This window comes from Gossypium hirsutum, chromosome A13 (assembly GCF_007990345.1).
Source record: "Gossypium hirsutum isolate 1008001.06 chromosome A13, Gossypium_hirsutum_v2.1, whole genome shotgun sequence".
Classification (NCBI taxonomy): Eukaryota; Viridiplantae; Streptophyta; class Magnoliopsida; order Malvales; family Malvaceae; genus Gossypium; species Gossypium hirsutum.
In genome coordinates, this window is record NC_053436.1 from 18,593,952 (window position 1) to 18,606,606 (window position 12,655).

At 38.9% G+C, this 12,655-nt stretch overlaps 1 non-coding gene across 1 annotated transcript; it reads left to right on the forward strand.

The window, feature by feature from the left end:
• Positions 1–12,035: 12,035 nt before the first annotated feature.
• Positions 12,036–12,142, forward strand: LOC121213452 (small nucleolar RNA R71). The gene has a single exon (XR_005908833.1). It is a non-coding gene; the product is annotated as a small nucleolar RNA R71 (small nucleolar RNA).
• The last annotated feature ends 513 nt before the right edge of the window (positions 12,143–12,655 follow it).

Below are 12,655 nucleotides of genomic sequence, written 5' to 3' on the forward strand. Positions count from 1 at the left end.
ATGATGCACCAACACAACATGTCTATGACATGTTTTGCCCATCACCCTTTGTCCATCCTAATGTCATGGCCGGCCACTACTAGATGGGGGGGGAAATTGACATGCAAGTCCCCCCTTTTTCAACATGCACTAATAGGTCCTTATGTTTTGATCTATCACATATCAAAAATGTCACACATAAGTCCTATTGACTAAATTCACATGCAATTTACTAAATCGAAGCTTAAAATTTTCACATAATTATTTTAGACAATAAATATCATATTCAAATAATTTGGTGACTCGGTTTAGCGGTCCCGAAACCGCTTTCCTACTAGGGTCGCTTTATTGCTGTCACAACTCTCCCCCACTTAAGAAATTTTTGTCCCCGAAAATCTTACCGGTAAATAAGTTTGGGTATCGTTCTTTCATGGCATTCTCGGTTTTCCAAGTAGCTTCTTCGACTCCGTGTTTGAGCCATAACACCTTTACTAACGGAACCCTTTTGTTTCGCAACTCTTTCACTTCACGAGCTAGGATACGAATCGGTTCTTCTTCATAACTCAAGTCAGATTGAATTTCAACTTCTGAGGGATTAATCACATGTGACGGATCGGATCTATAACGTCGAAGCATCGAAACATGAAAGACGTCGTGAATCTTTTCAAGTTCAGGGGGCAAAATCAATCTATACGCAACCGAACCAACTCGTTCGGAGATTTCGTACGGCCCAATGAATCTCGGGCTCAACTTGCCTTTACGGCCAAATCTGAGTATCTTTTTCCAAGGCGAAACTTTAAGAAATACTTTATCTCCCACCTGATATTCAATGTCTTTTCGTTTCAAATCCGCATACGATTTCTGACGATCTGTGGCTGCCTTCAGACTTTCACGGATTACCTTTACTTTCTGTTCAGCATCTTTAATCAAATCAACTCCGAAAATTTTACTTTCACCGAGCTCGGTCCAAAACAATGGTGTACGGCATTTACGACCGTACAAAGCCTCGTAAAGTGCCATCTTAATACTTGATTGAAAACTGTTGTTGTAAGCGAATTCAATCAAAGGTAAATACCGTTCCCATGAACCGCTGAACTCGAGGATGCAACATCTCAACATATCCTCAAGTATCTGAATTATCCGCTCGGATTGACCATCGGTTTGGGGGTGAAAAGCGGTGCTAAAGTGCATCTTGGTACCCAAAGCTTCTTGCAATTTCTTCCAAAATCGCGAGGTGAATCTCAGATCTCTATTCGACACAATAGAAATCGGTACCCCGTGTAATCTCACAATCTGAGAAACATACAATTCAGCTAGTTTATCCAATGAAAAATCCGTACGTACGGGGATAAAGAGAGCCGACTTAGACAGTCTATCCACAACAACCCAAATCGTATCTTTCTTACTTGCCGATACTGGCAACCTAGATACGAAATCCATCGTGACTCGATCCCATTTCCATTCAGGTACCATGATTGGCTGGAGTAAACCCGTAGGCACTTGATGTTCCGCCTTTACTTGCTGACATATTAAACACTTTGAAACAAAATCGGAAATGTCTCGTTTCATACCATGCCACCGAAACTGGCGTCTCAGATCGTTGTACATTTTCGTACTCCCCGGGTGAATTGACATTCGGCCACAATGGGCTTCGTTCAGAATCATCAAAATGAGTTCTGAATTTCTTGGAACACACAACCGACTTCTGAACCTCAAACAATCGTCATCATCAATTTGAAATTCGGATTCCATATTCGGAACACATTCAGCCCGTTTTGCAACCAATTCATCGTCGACTTTCTGAGCTTCACGAATTTGATGAATCAATAATGGTTTGGCCTTTAATTCAGCTACTAACACATTGTCGGGTAGAACAGACAAGTGTACATTCATCGCTCGTAAAGCAAACAGTGATTTCCGGCTTAAGGCGTCCGCAACCACATTAGCCTTTCCCGGGTGGTAATCAATGACAAGCTCATAATCTTTCAACAACTCAAGCCAACGTCTTTGTCGCAGATTTAAGTCTCTTTGAGTCATCAAATATTTGAGACTTTTGTGATCCGAAAATACATGGTACTTCTCACCAAATAAGTAATGTCGCCATATTTTCAAGGTGAATACGATGGCAGCTAATTCGAGATCATGGGTCGGATAATTTTTCTCATGTGGCTTTAATTGTCTCGACGCATAGGCCACAACTCGACCTTCTTGCATCAACACGCAACCTAACCCAAGTAGGGAGGCGTCACTATAGATGACAAACTCTTTGCCTGATTCGGGCTGCACTAAAATTGGGGCTTCAGTCAAATAAGTTTTCAGTTGATCAAAACTTTTCTGACATTTTTCTGTCCATTCGAACTTAATATCTTTTTGAAGTAGCTTCGTCATGGGTGTGGCTATCATCGAGAAACCTTTTACAAACCGTCGGTAGTAACCGGCGAGTCCCAAAAAGCTCCGAACCTCAGTAATATTTCTCGGAGGCTTCCAGTTAAGTATGGCTGAAATTTTGCTCGGGTCAACTCGAATACCCGATGCAGATACCACATGGCCCAAGAAGCTAACCTCTCTTAACCAGAACTCACACTTACTGAACTTAGCATATAACTGCTTATCCCGTAAAATTTGCAACACTAATCTCAGGTGCTCAGCATGTTCGGTCTCATCTCTTGAATAGACCAAGATGTCATCAATAAACACAACTACGAACCGGTCCAAATACTGTCTGAAGATTCGATTCATCATATCCATAAATACCGCAGGGGCATTAGTGAGCCCAAACGGCATCACTAAGAACTCGTAGTGGCCATATCTCGTTCTGAAAGCAGTTTTGGGTTTATCCGAATCGCGAATTCGCAACTGATAATAACCCGATCTCAAATCTATCTTTGAAAACACTGAAGCTCCCTTTAGTTGATCAAACAAATCATCAATACGCGGTAACGGATATTTATTCTTTATCGTCATTTTATTCAGCTGACGATATTCAATGCACAACCTCATGGTTCCGTCCTTCTTTTTCACAAACAATACTGGTGCACCCCAAGGTGAGAAACTTGGTCGAGCGAAACCTCTATCCGTCAACTCTTGCAACTGAGCTTTCAATTCTTTTAACTCGGTTGGTGCCATACGATATGGAGCTATCAAAATTGGCGTAGTTCCAGGTACAAGCTCAATACCAAACTCTACCTCCCGAACAGGTGGTAAACCCGGTAATTCTTCAGGAAAAACATCCGGGTATTCACAAACCACCGGCACAGATTCGGGTTTCTTTTCTAATTCTTTGTCATCAAGTACATACGCAAGGTATGCTTCACACCCTTTTCTTACATATTTCTGGGCCAACATTGCTGATATTACAGCTGGCAACCCCTTTAAGTCCGTAGACTCAACTCGGATTATCTCGTTATTTGCGCACCTCAAATCAATAGTCTTGCTTTTGCAATTCACAACAGCATCATGCGCGGTCAACCAATCCAAACCAAGAATAACATCAAATTCATCAAACGGCAAAAGCATCAAGTCCGCCGGAAAACAGGAATCTTGAATTACTAGGGGGCATTTCTTACACACTTTGTCGACAAGCACGTAACGACCCAAGGGATTTGACACCCGAATTACGAACTCAGTAGACTCAATAGGTTAAGTCTTACTGGATGCTAAGGTTTCGCATATATAAGAATGAGTAGAACCAGGGTCAATCAAAGCAATCACATTAGTATCGAAGAGAGTAAAAGTACCGGTAATAACATCTGGCGAGGAAGCATCCTCGCGTGCGCGTATAGCATAAGCCCTAGCAGGAGCACGAGCCTCAAATCTGGTCGCAGCATCTCTAGATCCTCTCTGACCACCACTAGCATTTCCCGTGTTTCTAGATGGTCTACCTCGAGCAGTGGTAGCACTCGATTTCCCACTCTGATTTACATTCTGTTCAGACAATCTCGGGCAATCTTTGATAAAGTGGTCAACTGACCCGCACTTGTAGCAGGAGCGGTCATGGAATCTACAACTTCCAGAATGCCATTTGCCACAATACTGGCACTCCGTTCTATCTCGACGATCATTTCCCACACTGGCGACCGAAGTGACTCGTGCACTCGAAAGGGGTCGATCGCGATCTCGTCTAGAAAAGCCCGAAGTGTCTCTAGACCGGCCTAAGCCATCTCTAAATTTCTTCGATGACTGTGGGAAGGGCTTCCCCGAAGACCTCTTAAGAAACTCCCTTGCTCCCGCCTCAGCTTTTCTTTTCTCCATACTAAGCTCCTCGGCTTTGCAAGCTCGCTCGACAAGTGCCACAAATTCTCGGATTTCCAAAATGCCAACATACAGCTTTATATCATCATTCAATCCATCCTCGAAACGTTTACACATTACGACTTCTGAGGAAATGCATTCTCGTGCGTACCGGCTAAGCCTTACAAACTTTCGTTCATAGTCGGTAACCGACATGGAACCTTGTTTAAGTTCAAGAAATTCCTTTCGTTTTTGGTCAATGAATCTCTGACTGATATACTTCTTTCGAAACTCGGTTTGGAAGAATTCCCAAGTTACTTGCTCTCTAGGCACAACAGAAGTCAATGTATTCCACCAATAGTAGGCAGAATCACGTAGCAAGGAGCTAGTACACTTTAGGCACTCATCGGGTGTGCAAGATAGCTCGTCGAGTACCCGGATAGTGTTGTCCAACCAAAATTCAGCTTGCTCGGCATCATCGCTGTCCGTAGCTTTAAATTCAGTAGCCCCGTGTTTTCGGATTCTGTCAACTGGGGGCTTATTTGACCTTATTTGGTCCGTTACCGGAGGTATTGTAGGTGCGGGGGTGGTATTTGTCGGGAATGGAGGTTGTGGAACAGCCGTATTAGTTCGAATGTATTGGTTGAACCAATCATTCATCACGCTATAGAAAGCTTGCCTAGCCTCATCATTCGGATTACTAGCATTAGGTTGAGAGTCCGACGGCGCTGTCCCTTGTGCGGGAGCAGGCGCTACACTCTCAAGATCATCAGCTACCGCTCGGTCGGGATCGGGATCCATTACTATAAAAAAACACATTTGCAAATGTCAGAAATCACCACACTATCAAATAATCACCAAAAATGGCATGTATAGCTAAACCCAACGCATTACGGTAGTCCTAGAATCGACTAAACCGTAGCTCTGATACCAATAAAATTATAACACCCCCTACCCGAGTCCGTCGCCGGAGTCGGACACGAGGGGTTTGCAGACTTAAATCACTTCTTTGCACAATCCATTTTAAAATTTTCCAGGCAAGCTGGCTAACTGCGTCACTGTCACCTTAAAAATCATATCTTGAGTTTCACAACTCGAAAATCAGTTTCGTGATTTTTCCCTGAAACTAGACTCATATATGCATCTACAAATTTTTTTCTAGAATTTTTGGTCAGGCCAATTAGTACAGTTTATTAGTCAAAGTCTCCCCTGTTACAGGGATCGACTACACTGACCTTTGCGCATTACGACTTGAATATCTCCCTGTACAGGGCTTCAATACTAATGCCGTTTGTTTCTATAGAAACTAGACTCAAAGAGGAATCTATACATATATGGCATGACTTCTAAATGTCTCTGGTTAATTTATAATGAATTTCCAAAGTCAGATCAGGGGATCCAGAAACCGTTCTGGCCCTGTCTCACGAAAACTTTAACATCTCATAATATAATGTTCATATGAATGTTTCGTTACTTTCCTATGAAAATAGATTCATCAAGTTTTGATTACATAATTTATTCACTATTTAATTCCATTCCTACTATTTTTAGTGATTTTTCACATCCACATCACTACTGCTGCCAGCATCTATTTTTAAGGTAAACTTTACCTATTTCATGATCCTCCATGGATCAACTAGAGTTTGTCATACATATTCCAAAAATGATCATGAATAACCATTCCCATGGCTAACCGTTACCAACATTTCCATACCTCTCGATGGACAACATACAAAACGATTATAAAGCTATGATCAAAGTATATTTAAGCCATTTTCGCATGGCTATCCAAATTTACACAAAACCGAAGGGTACATGACCAACAACAAAAGGGTAGTCCTATACATGCCATTTCAAAGTTCAACCAAAAGTATACCAAAAGGAGCTTTGATAGTGTGGGCGACTTCGACTTCAAAATCCCGAGTCCGATAGCTGAAGAACCAAAATCTATAAAATAGAGAATCAAAGAAACGGAGTAAGCATTAAATGCTTAGTAAGTTTTGAGCAAAGAATTTAGACACAACCAAAGTATAGCATTCATGTAGCTAAACGGATAATTTCATATGCACAAATTTTCAATATCATACTTACTTCACATTACCAACCCTTTTATTCATACACAAAGATCAACTTAGCCAAAGGCCGGTAGCTCATTTATCAACTGAGCGAATACTTATTTGTAAGGGCTCAACTAATTCAAAGCACATACGAAACATACCTCAATGTTGGGATGTTACAAGCGTATTAACTGAAATTTTTACAGCAAGATCATTCATTCCCAAATCACATACCTTCGGAATTTAACCGGATATAGCTACTCGTTCAAATGCCTTCGGGACATAGCCCGGTTATAGTAACTCGCACAAATGCCTTCGGGACTTAACCCGGATTTAGTAACTGGCACCAATGCCTTCGGGCTTAGCCCGGAATTAGTATCTCGCAAAAATGCCTTCGGATCTTAGTCCGGATATGGTCACTTAGCACAAAGCCTTCGGGACTTAGCCCGGACATCATTCGAATAACCATGCACATATAACAATAAATCATGACACATTCGTATTTCATTTTCATTAGCAAAACTCAAACACAAGACACTTATCACTCTTGCAATTTCGGCTCAATAGCCACACACAAAGAGCATGATTTTGATTTGCTTAAAACATGATCTAATCAAATCATAATTTAAGCTCTATTACTCAAGAACTTACCTCGGATGTGGTCGAACGTTTTCAGCGGCTATTCGATAACTTTTTCCTTTCCCTTATCCAACTGTGGTCCTCTAAGCTCTTGAGCTTAATATCGACCTAAGATGACCGATTGCTTCACTCCTTCCTTCCTCCTCTCAATCCGGCCAAGAAGAACCAAAGAACACAACTTGTTTCCTTTCTTCCTTAGAACATTCGGCCAAGAGAAATGAAAAAAAGATGGACACTTTTTTTTTGTTTTCTTTCTTACATTCACGGCAATGGGGAGGGGGGAGAAACAATCACACACCTTCTTTCTTTTTTCCATTTCTTTATTACTAACTTTATTTTATTGTTTCCTCCCATGATGCACCAACACAACATGTCTATGACATGTTTTGCCCATCACCCTTTGTCCATCCTAATGTCATGGCCGGCCACTACTAGATGGGGGGGAAAATTGACATGCAAGTCCCCCCTTTTTCAACATGCACTAATAGGTCCTTATGTTTTGATCTATCACATTTCAAAAATGTCACACATAAGTCCTATTGACTAAATTCACATGCAATTTACTGAATCGAAGCTTAAAATTTTCACACATTTATTTTAGACAATAAATATCATATTCAAATAATTTGGTGACTCGGTTTAGCGGTCCCGAAACCGCTTTCCTACTAGGGTCGCTTTAGGGCTGTCACAGTCTGAATCTATTTTATGGTAAATTTTACCTATTTCATGATTTCCATGGATTAGCTAGCAATTTGACATACATAACACCAAATATGATCATGATTAGCCATTCCAATGGCTAATCATTACCAAGCATTTCCATACCACTCAATAACCATATCATAAGACCATATATACAAAATGATTATAATGTTATACATGCCATACTCAAAATATACAAGCCATTATGCCAAGATGGTATACGGATAGTGTGAGTGAGCCTCCGACCGTTCCCGATTTCTGAGCTGGCTTGTCAAAACTACAAGGAATGAAAAGGAGGGAGTAAGCATAAATGCTTAATAAGTTCACATGCAAATAGCAAGTAACATAACCATATAAGAAAACATAAAACATCATTTGCATAATCATCACCAAGACATTCATATCACATTTTCATTTATCATCTTACCATATTGTTGTTATATCGATTTTTCAACCCGAGGGTTAAGTACATACCTGTTCAAAGTACCCATTTCACAACACTTACCAATACGTCCCTTTCATCTTGAGTATTCCTCCATTTCAGTAGAACTTTACCCGTTGAAACACATCGGAATATAATTCGGATACATGGAAAGTTTGCACATAAGTGCCACATATGTAGCCAAGCTACCATGTAACCTGCCCATAAGTGAACTCGGACTCAACTCAACGAGCTCGGGCGTTCGCATCCATAAGTGAACTCGGACTCAACTCAACAAGCTCGGATGCCTAGTTACATCTCACGAACTCGGACTCAACTCAACGAGTTTGGACATTCGCATCCATAAGTGAACTCAGACTCAAATCAACGAGTTCGGATGCCCAAATATCCCAGTGACATGTCACTTGTATCCTAATCCATTCCTAAGGTTCAACGGGACCTTTTTCCCAATCATGTGTCTCAACCATCTTCTACAAAATGCCGATACCGATACTCGGTAGTATTTCACATTTTCCAAGTATATCACATAATTTGACATATTATCAAACAATTATGACAAGTATAATATTTCATAATAATTATCATATCATTTAAATAACATTAAAACATTTAAAATAAAAACTATGTTACTAACATTTACATATGAACTTACCTCGTATGCGAAAATGGCTACTTTTACCATTTCATCCACAACTTGGTATTTTCCCCATTTTAGCCCGAATTTCAGTTTTCCTTGCTTTATCATTTAAAATATAGTCTAATTAGGACTCACATTATTCAAATTGACCCAAAATCATATTTTGGAAAAATTACAATTTTGCCCCTAAACTTTCGCATATTTACACTTTTACCCCAAAGCTCGTAAATTAAACTTAAGCCTATTTTCTTATGTTTTATGACATGCGGATCATTTTTCCCTTCTATGGCAACATCAAATTCTCACTCTAACATGTACTTATGACTATTAGGTATTTTTACCGATTAAGCCATTTTGCTCGTTTTCACTTAAAATCGAGTAGCACAAGTTGTCTAACATAATTTAAAACCTCATATTCTATCATAAAACACCATAATACACAAATTTCACCTATGGGTATTTTTCCAAATATAAACCCTAGGTTAAATTATTGCTAGCATAAGCTAAATCGAGCTATCGGGACTCCAAAAACGTAAAATCATTAAAAACGAGGCTAGAACGGACTCACAATCGAGCTTGGAAGCTTGAAAAACCCTAGCCATGGTTTCTCCTTGCTATATTCGGCCATGGGGTTGAAGATGAGCAAAATTGGCCTTTAATTTTGTATTTTAATTCATTTTACTTCTAAATGACCAAAATGCCCTTACTACTAAACTTTCCAAAAATTCCATCCATGTCCAATTTTTGTCCATAGACTTAGAAATTGGTAAAATTGCTATTTAAGACCTCCTAATTAATATTTCAAAACAATTTCATATTAGAAACTTCTAGAATGCAAGTTTTGCAAATTATTCGATTTAGTCCCTAATTTCAATTTAAGCACTTTATGCATAAAATTTCTTCACGAAATTTTCACACAATCATGCAATCATATCATAGGCATCAAAATAATCATAAAATAATTATTTCTATCTCAAATTTTGTGGTCACAAAACCACTATTCCGACTAGGCCCAAAATCAGGACATTACACACACGGCCCAAGACATGCCTGTGTGGCCAGGTCATGTGACCTACATGATGATGTCTTCAAATCGTGTAACTCTCTATCATTTGCTCCATCATGCACACGGCTTGAGACACACCCATTTCTCCAGGCCGTGTGACTCACTATTGAACACCCCATTACGCACATGGCCTGGGACACGCCCGTGTGTCTAGGCTGTGTGGTTCTAAAAAACTTTTTTCTTTTAAATTTTAGTTTAATTAATTTTAAATTAACCCGCGATAAAATTAAAAGAATTAACAAAATTTAAACACTCAGGTTGCCTCCCGAGAAGTTTTTATTTACAGTCTAAGCTTGATTTTACCTTATGTGCGGACGGTTACAGTGGTTCTAAAAGCTGAAGCTCTTCTTTCTTGTTATCAATTTTAATGCCAAGATAAAGTTTGAGGCGAGTACTGTTTACCTTAAATGTGTCAAACTCAGAATGTGTTAACTTGATTGTACTGTATGGAAAGACATTCAGTACCATAAATGGGTTCGATTCGTTTGACTTAAGCTCTGAAGGGTAAATTTGTGGATCTAATTTATATAGCATTACTTTGTCCCGAACCTTAAATTGGCTCATTCTCATCACATGCTTGTCGTGGTGTTGCTTTGTGTCAGTATCATGTTTTCTCGGTTTCTCCTCAACATGCATTCGTCATTCGTCTAGTTCATCTAGTTGTACCATTTGCTCTTTATATGTTGTTCTGTTTCTACCACCTTGACCGAAACATGGCTCCAACATGTTTTTATGAGGGATTTCCTACAAAGAATGTTGAGTCATATGGTTACTAACATTAACAAAATATTTCATCTCATCTCGTTCACTAGTGATTTTCATAGAATCGCGTGCTTGGAGAATAATCTTTTCGTCACCTACACGAAGCACAAGTTCTCCTATACGAACATTGATAATAGTCCTAGTAGTGGCTAAAAAGGGGCGACCTCAGATCATAGGTACCTCACTATCCTCATCCAGGTCTAAAACAACAAAATCAATAGGGAATATGAATTTATCGATTTTCACAAACACATCCTCAATAATACCCCTAGGATATCTAATGGTTCTATCCGCTAATTGAATACTCATCCTAGTGTGTTTAGGTTTCCCAAGACCAAGTTGTTTAAACATTTTATAAGGCATGACATTAATACTTGCCCTTAAATCATCCAAAGTATTTTCAATATTTAAACTACCAATAAGACAAGGAATAATAAAACTCCCTAGATCTTTAAGTTTGTTGGGTAGTTTATTTTGGAGAATGGTCGAGAAAAATGCATTAAGCTTCACAGTCGACAAGTCGTCTAGCTCCCTCTTATTTGTTAATGGCTCTTTTAAGAGCTTGACATAATTTGGCATCTGCAAAAGAACTTCAACAAATGGTAAGTTAATTTGTAATTTTTTTAGGAGCTTAAGAAATTTACCATATTGTTTATTTGTGTGGTCTCCCTTCAACGCGTTAGGATATGGCACTTGAGGTTTGTATTCTTTGACAACCGATTTTTTCTCTTGCTTATCTTCCTCAATCTCACGATTGTTTGCCATATCTTCTTGCCTCATTTCTTTTTCAGTTTCAACTAACCCATCCACATCTTGAATAGTAATTGCGTGAAGCTTCTCTTTTGGGTTAGTTTCAGTGTTGCTAGGCAAGCTACCTTGTGGTATTTCCAAAATTAATTTAGCAAGTTGACCTATTTGATTTTCGAGTCCTTGAATCGATGCTTACTAATTTTCAGTGTTGCCTTAGTGTTTTGAAAACGAGTTTCTGACACCGATATAAATTTTGTCAACATCTCCTCAAGGTTCGACTTTTTCTCTTGCTAATAAGGTTGTTAAAAGCCCAGAGGGGGTTGTGTTCTTTGATTTCCTTGACTACACTAAGAGAAGTTGAGATGGATCCTCCAACCTACATTATATGTATTACTATAGGGATTGTTACCAATATAATTGACCTGCTCATTCTCTGTACTAGGACAGAAGGGTATTCCACCTCCATTTGCATCGCATTGCATCATCAAAATCACCTACATAGAAAAATATAAACTATCAATTTTCTTATTTAGTGCTTCTACTTGGGTTGATAACATGGTGATGACATCTAAATTAAAAACACCATCTACTTTCATCGATTTCGTCCTTATGACTTGCCACTAATAATTATTCAGTGCCATCTCCTCTATAAACTCATAAGTTGCTTCGGGTGTTTTATTGTTCATTGTTCCACCAGTTGCTGCATCAATTAATTGCCTAGTTCAGGAACTTAAACCATTGTAGAAGGTTTGAACTTGTAACCATAAAGATAACCCATGATGAGGGCATCTTCTTAATAAGTCTTTGTATCTTTCTAATGCATCATATAATGTCTCTAAGTCAATCCGGGTAAAAGAAGAAATGTCATTCCTCAACTTAGTTGTTTTAGCAGGTGGGAAATACTTCAAAAGAAACTTCTCGGTCATTTGAGCCCATGTAGTGATGGAACCTTATATTAAAGAGTTTAACCACTATTTTTCTTTGTTCCTTAATGAGAATAGGAACAACCGTAAGAGAATAGTGTTATCAATAGCACTATTAATCTTGAAAGTGTCACAAATCTCCAAAAAATTAGACAAATGAGTATTAGGGTCTTCATCTTGCAAACCGTTGAGGTGAACTTGATGCGTGTTTTCTCATTACTAACTAAAAAATGAAAAAATTAATAGAAATAAAGTTTCCCTAATATTTTAGTCCCCGACAATGGTGCCAAACACTTAATGTGTGTTTTCTCCTTACTAACTAAAAATACGACAAAGGCAAGTTCACCTATCGGTAAATAATATAGCTACGGTGATTGAAGATATCGTATCCACGAGGACTAAAAGTTTTAGCAATTATCGTTCTCCTATTATTTAGCCAATAAATTGGAATGATTGGTTTAAATTAAG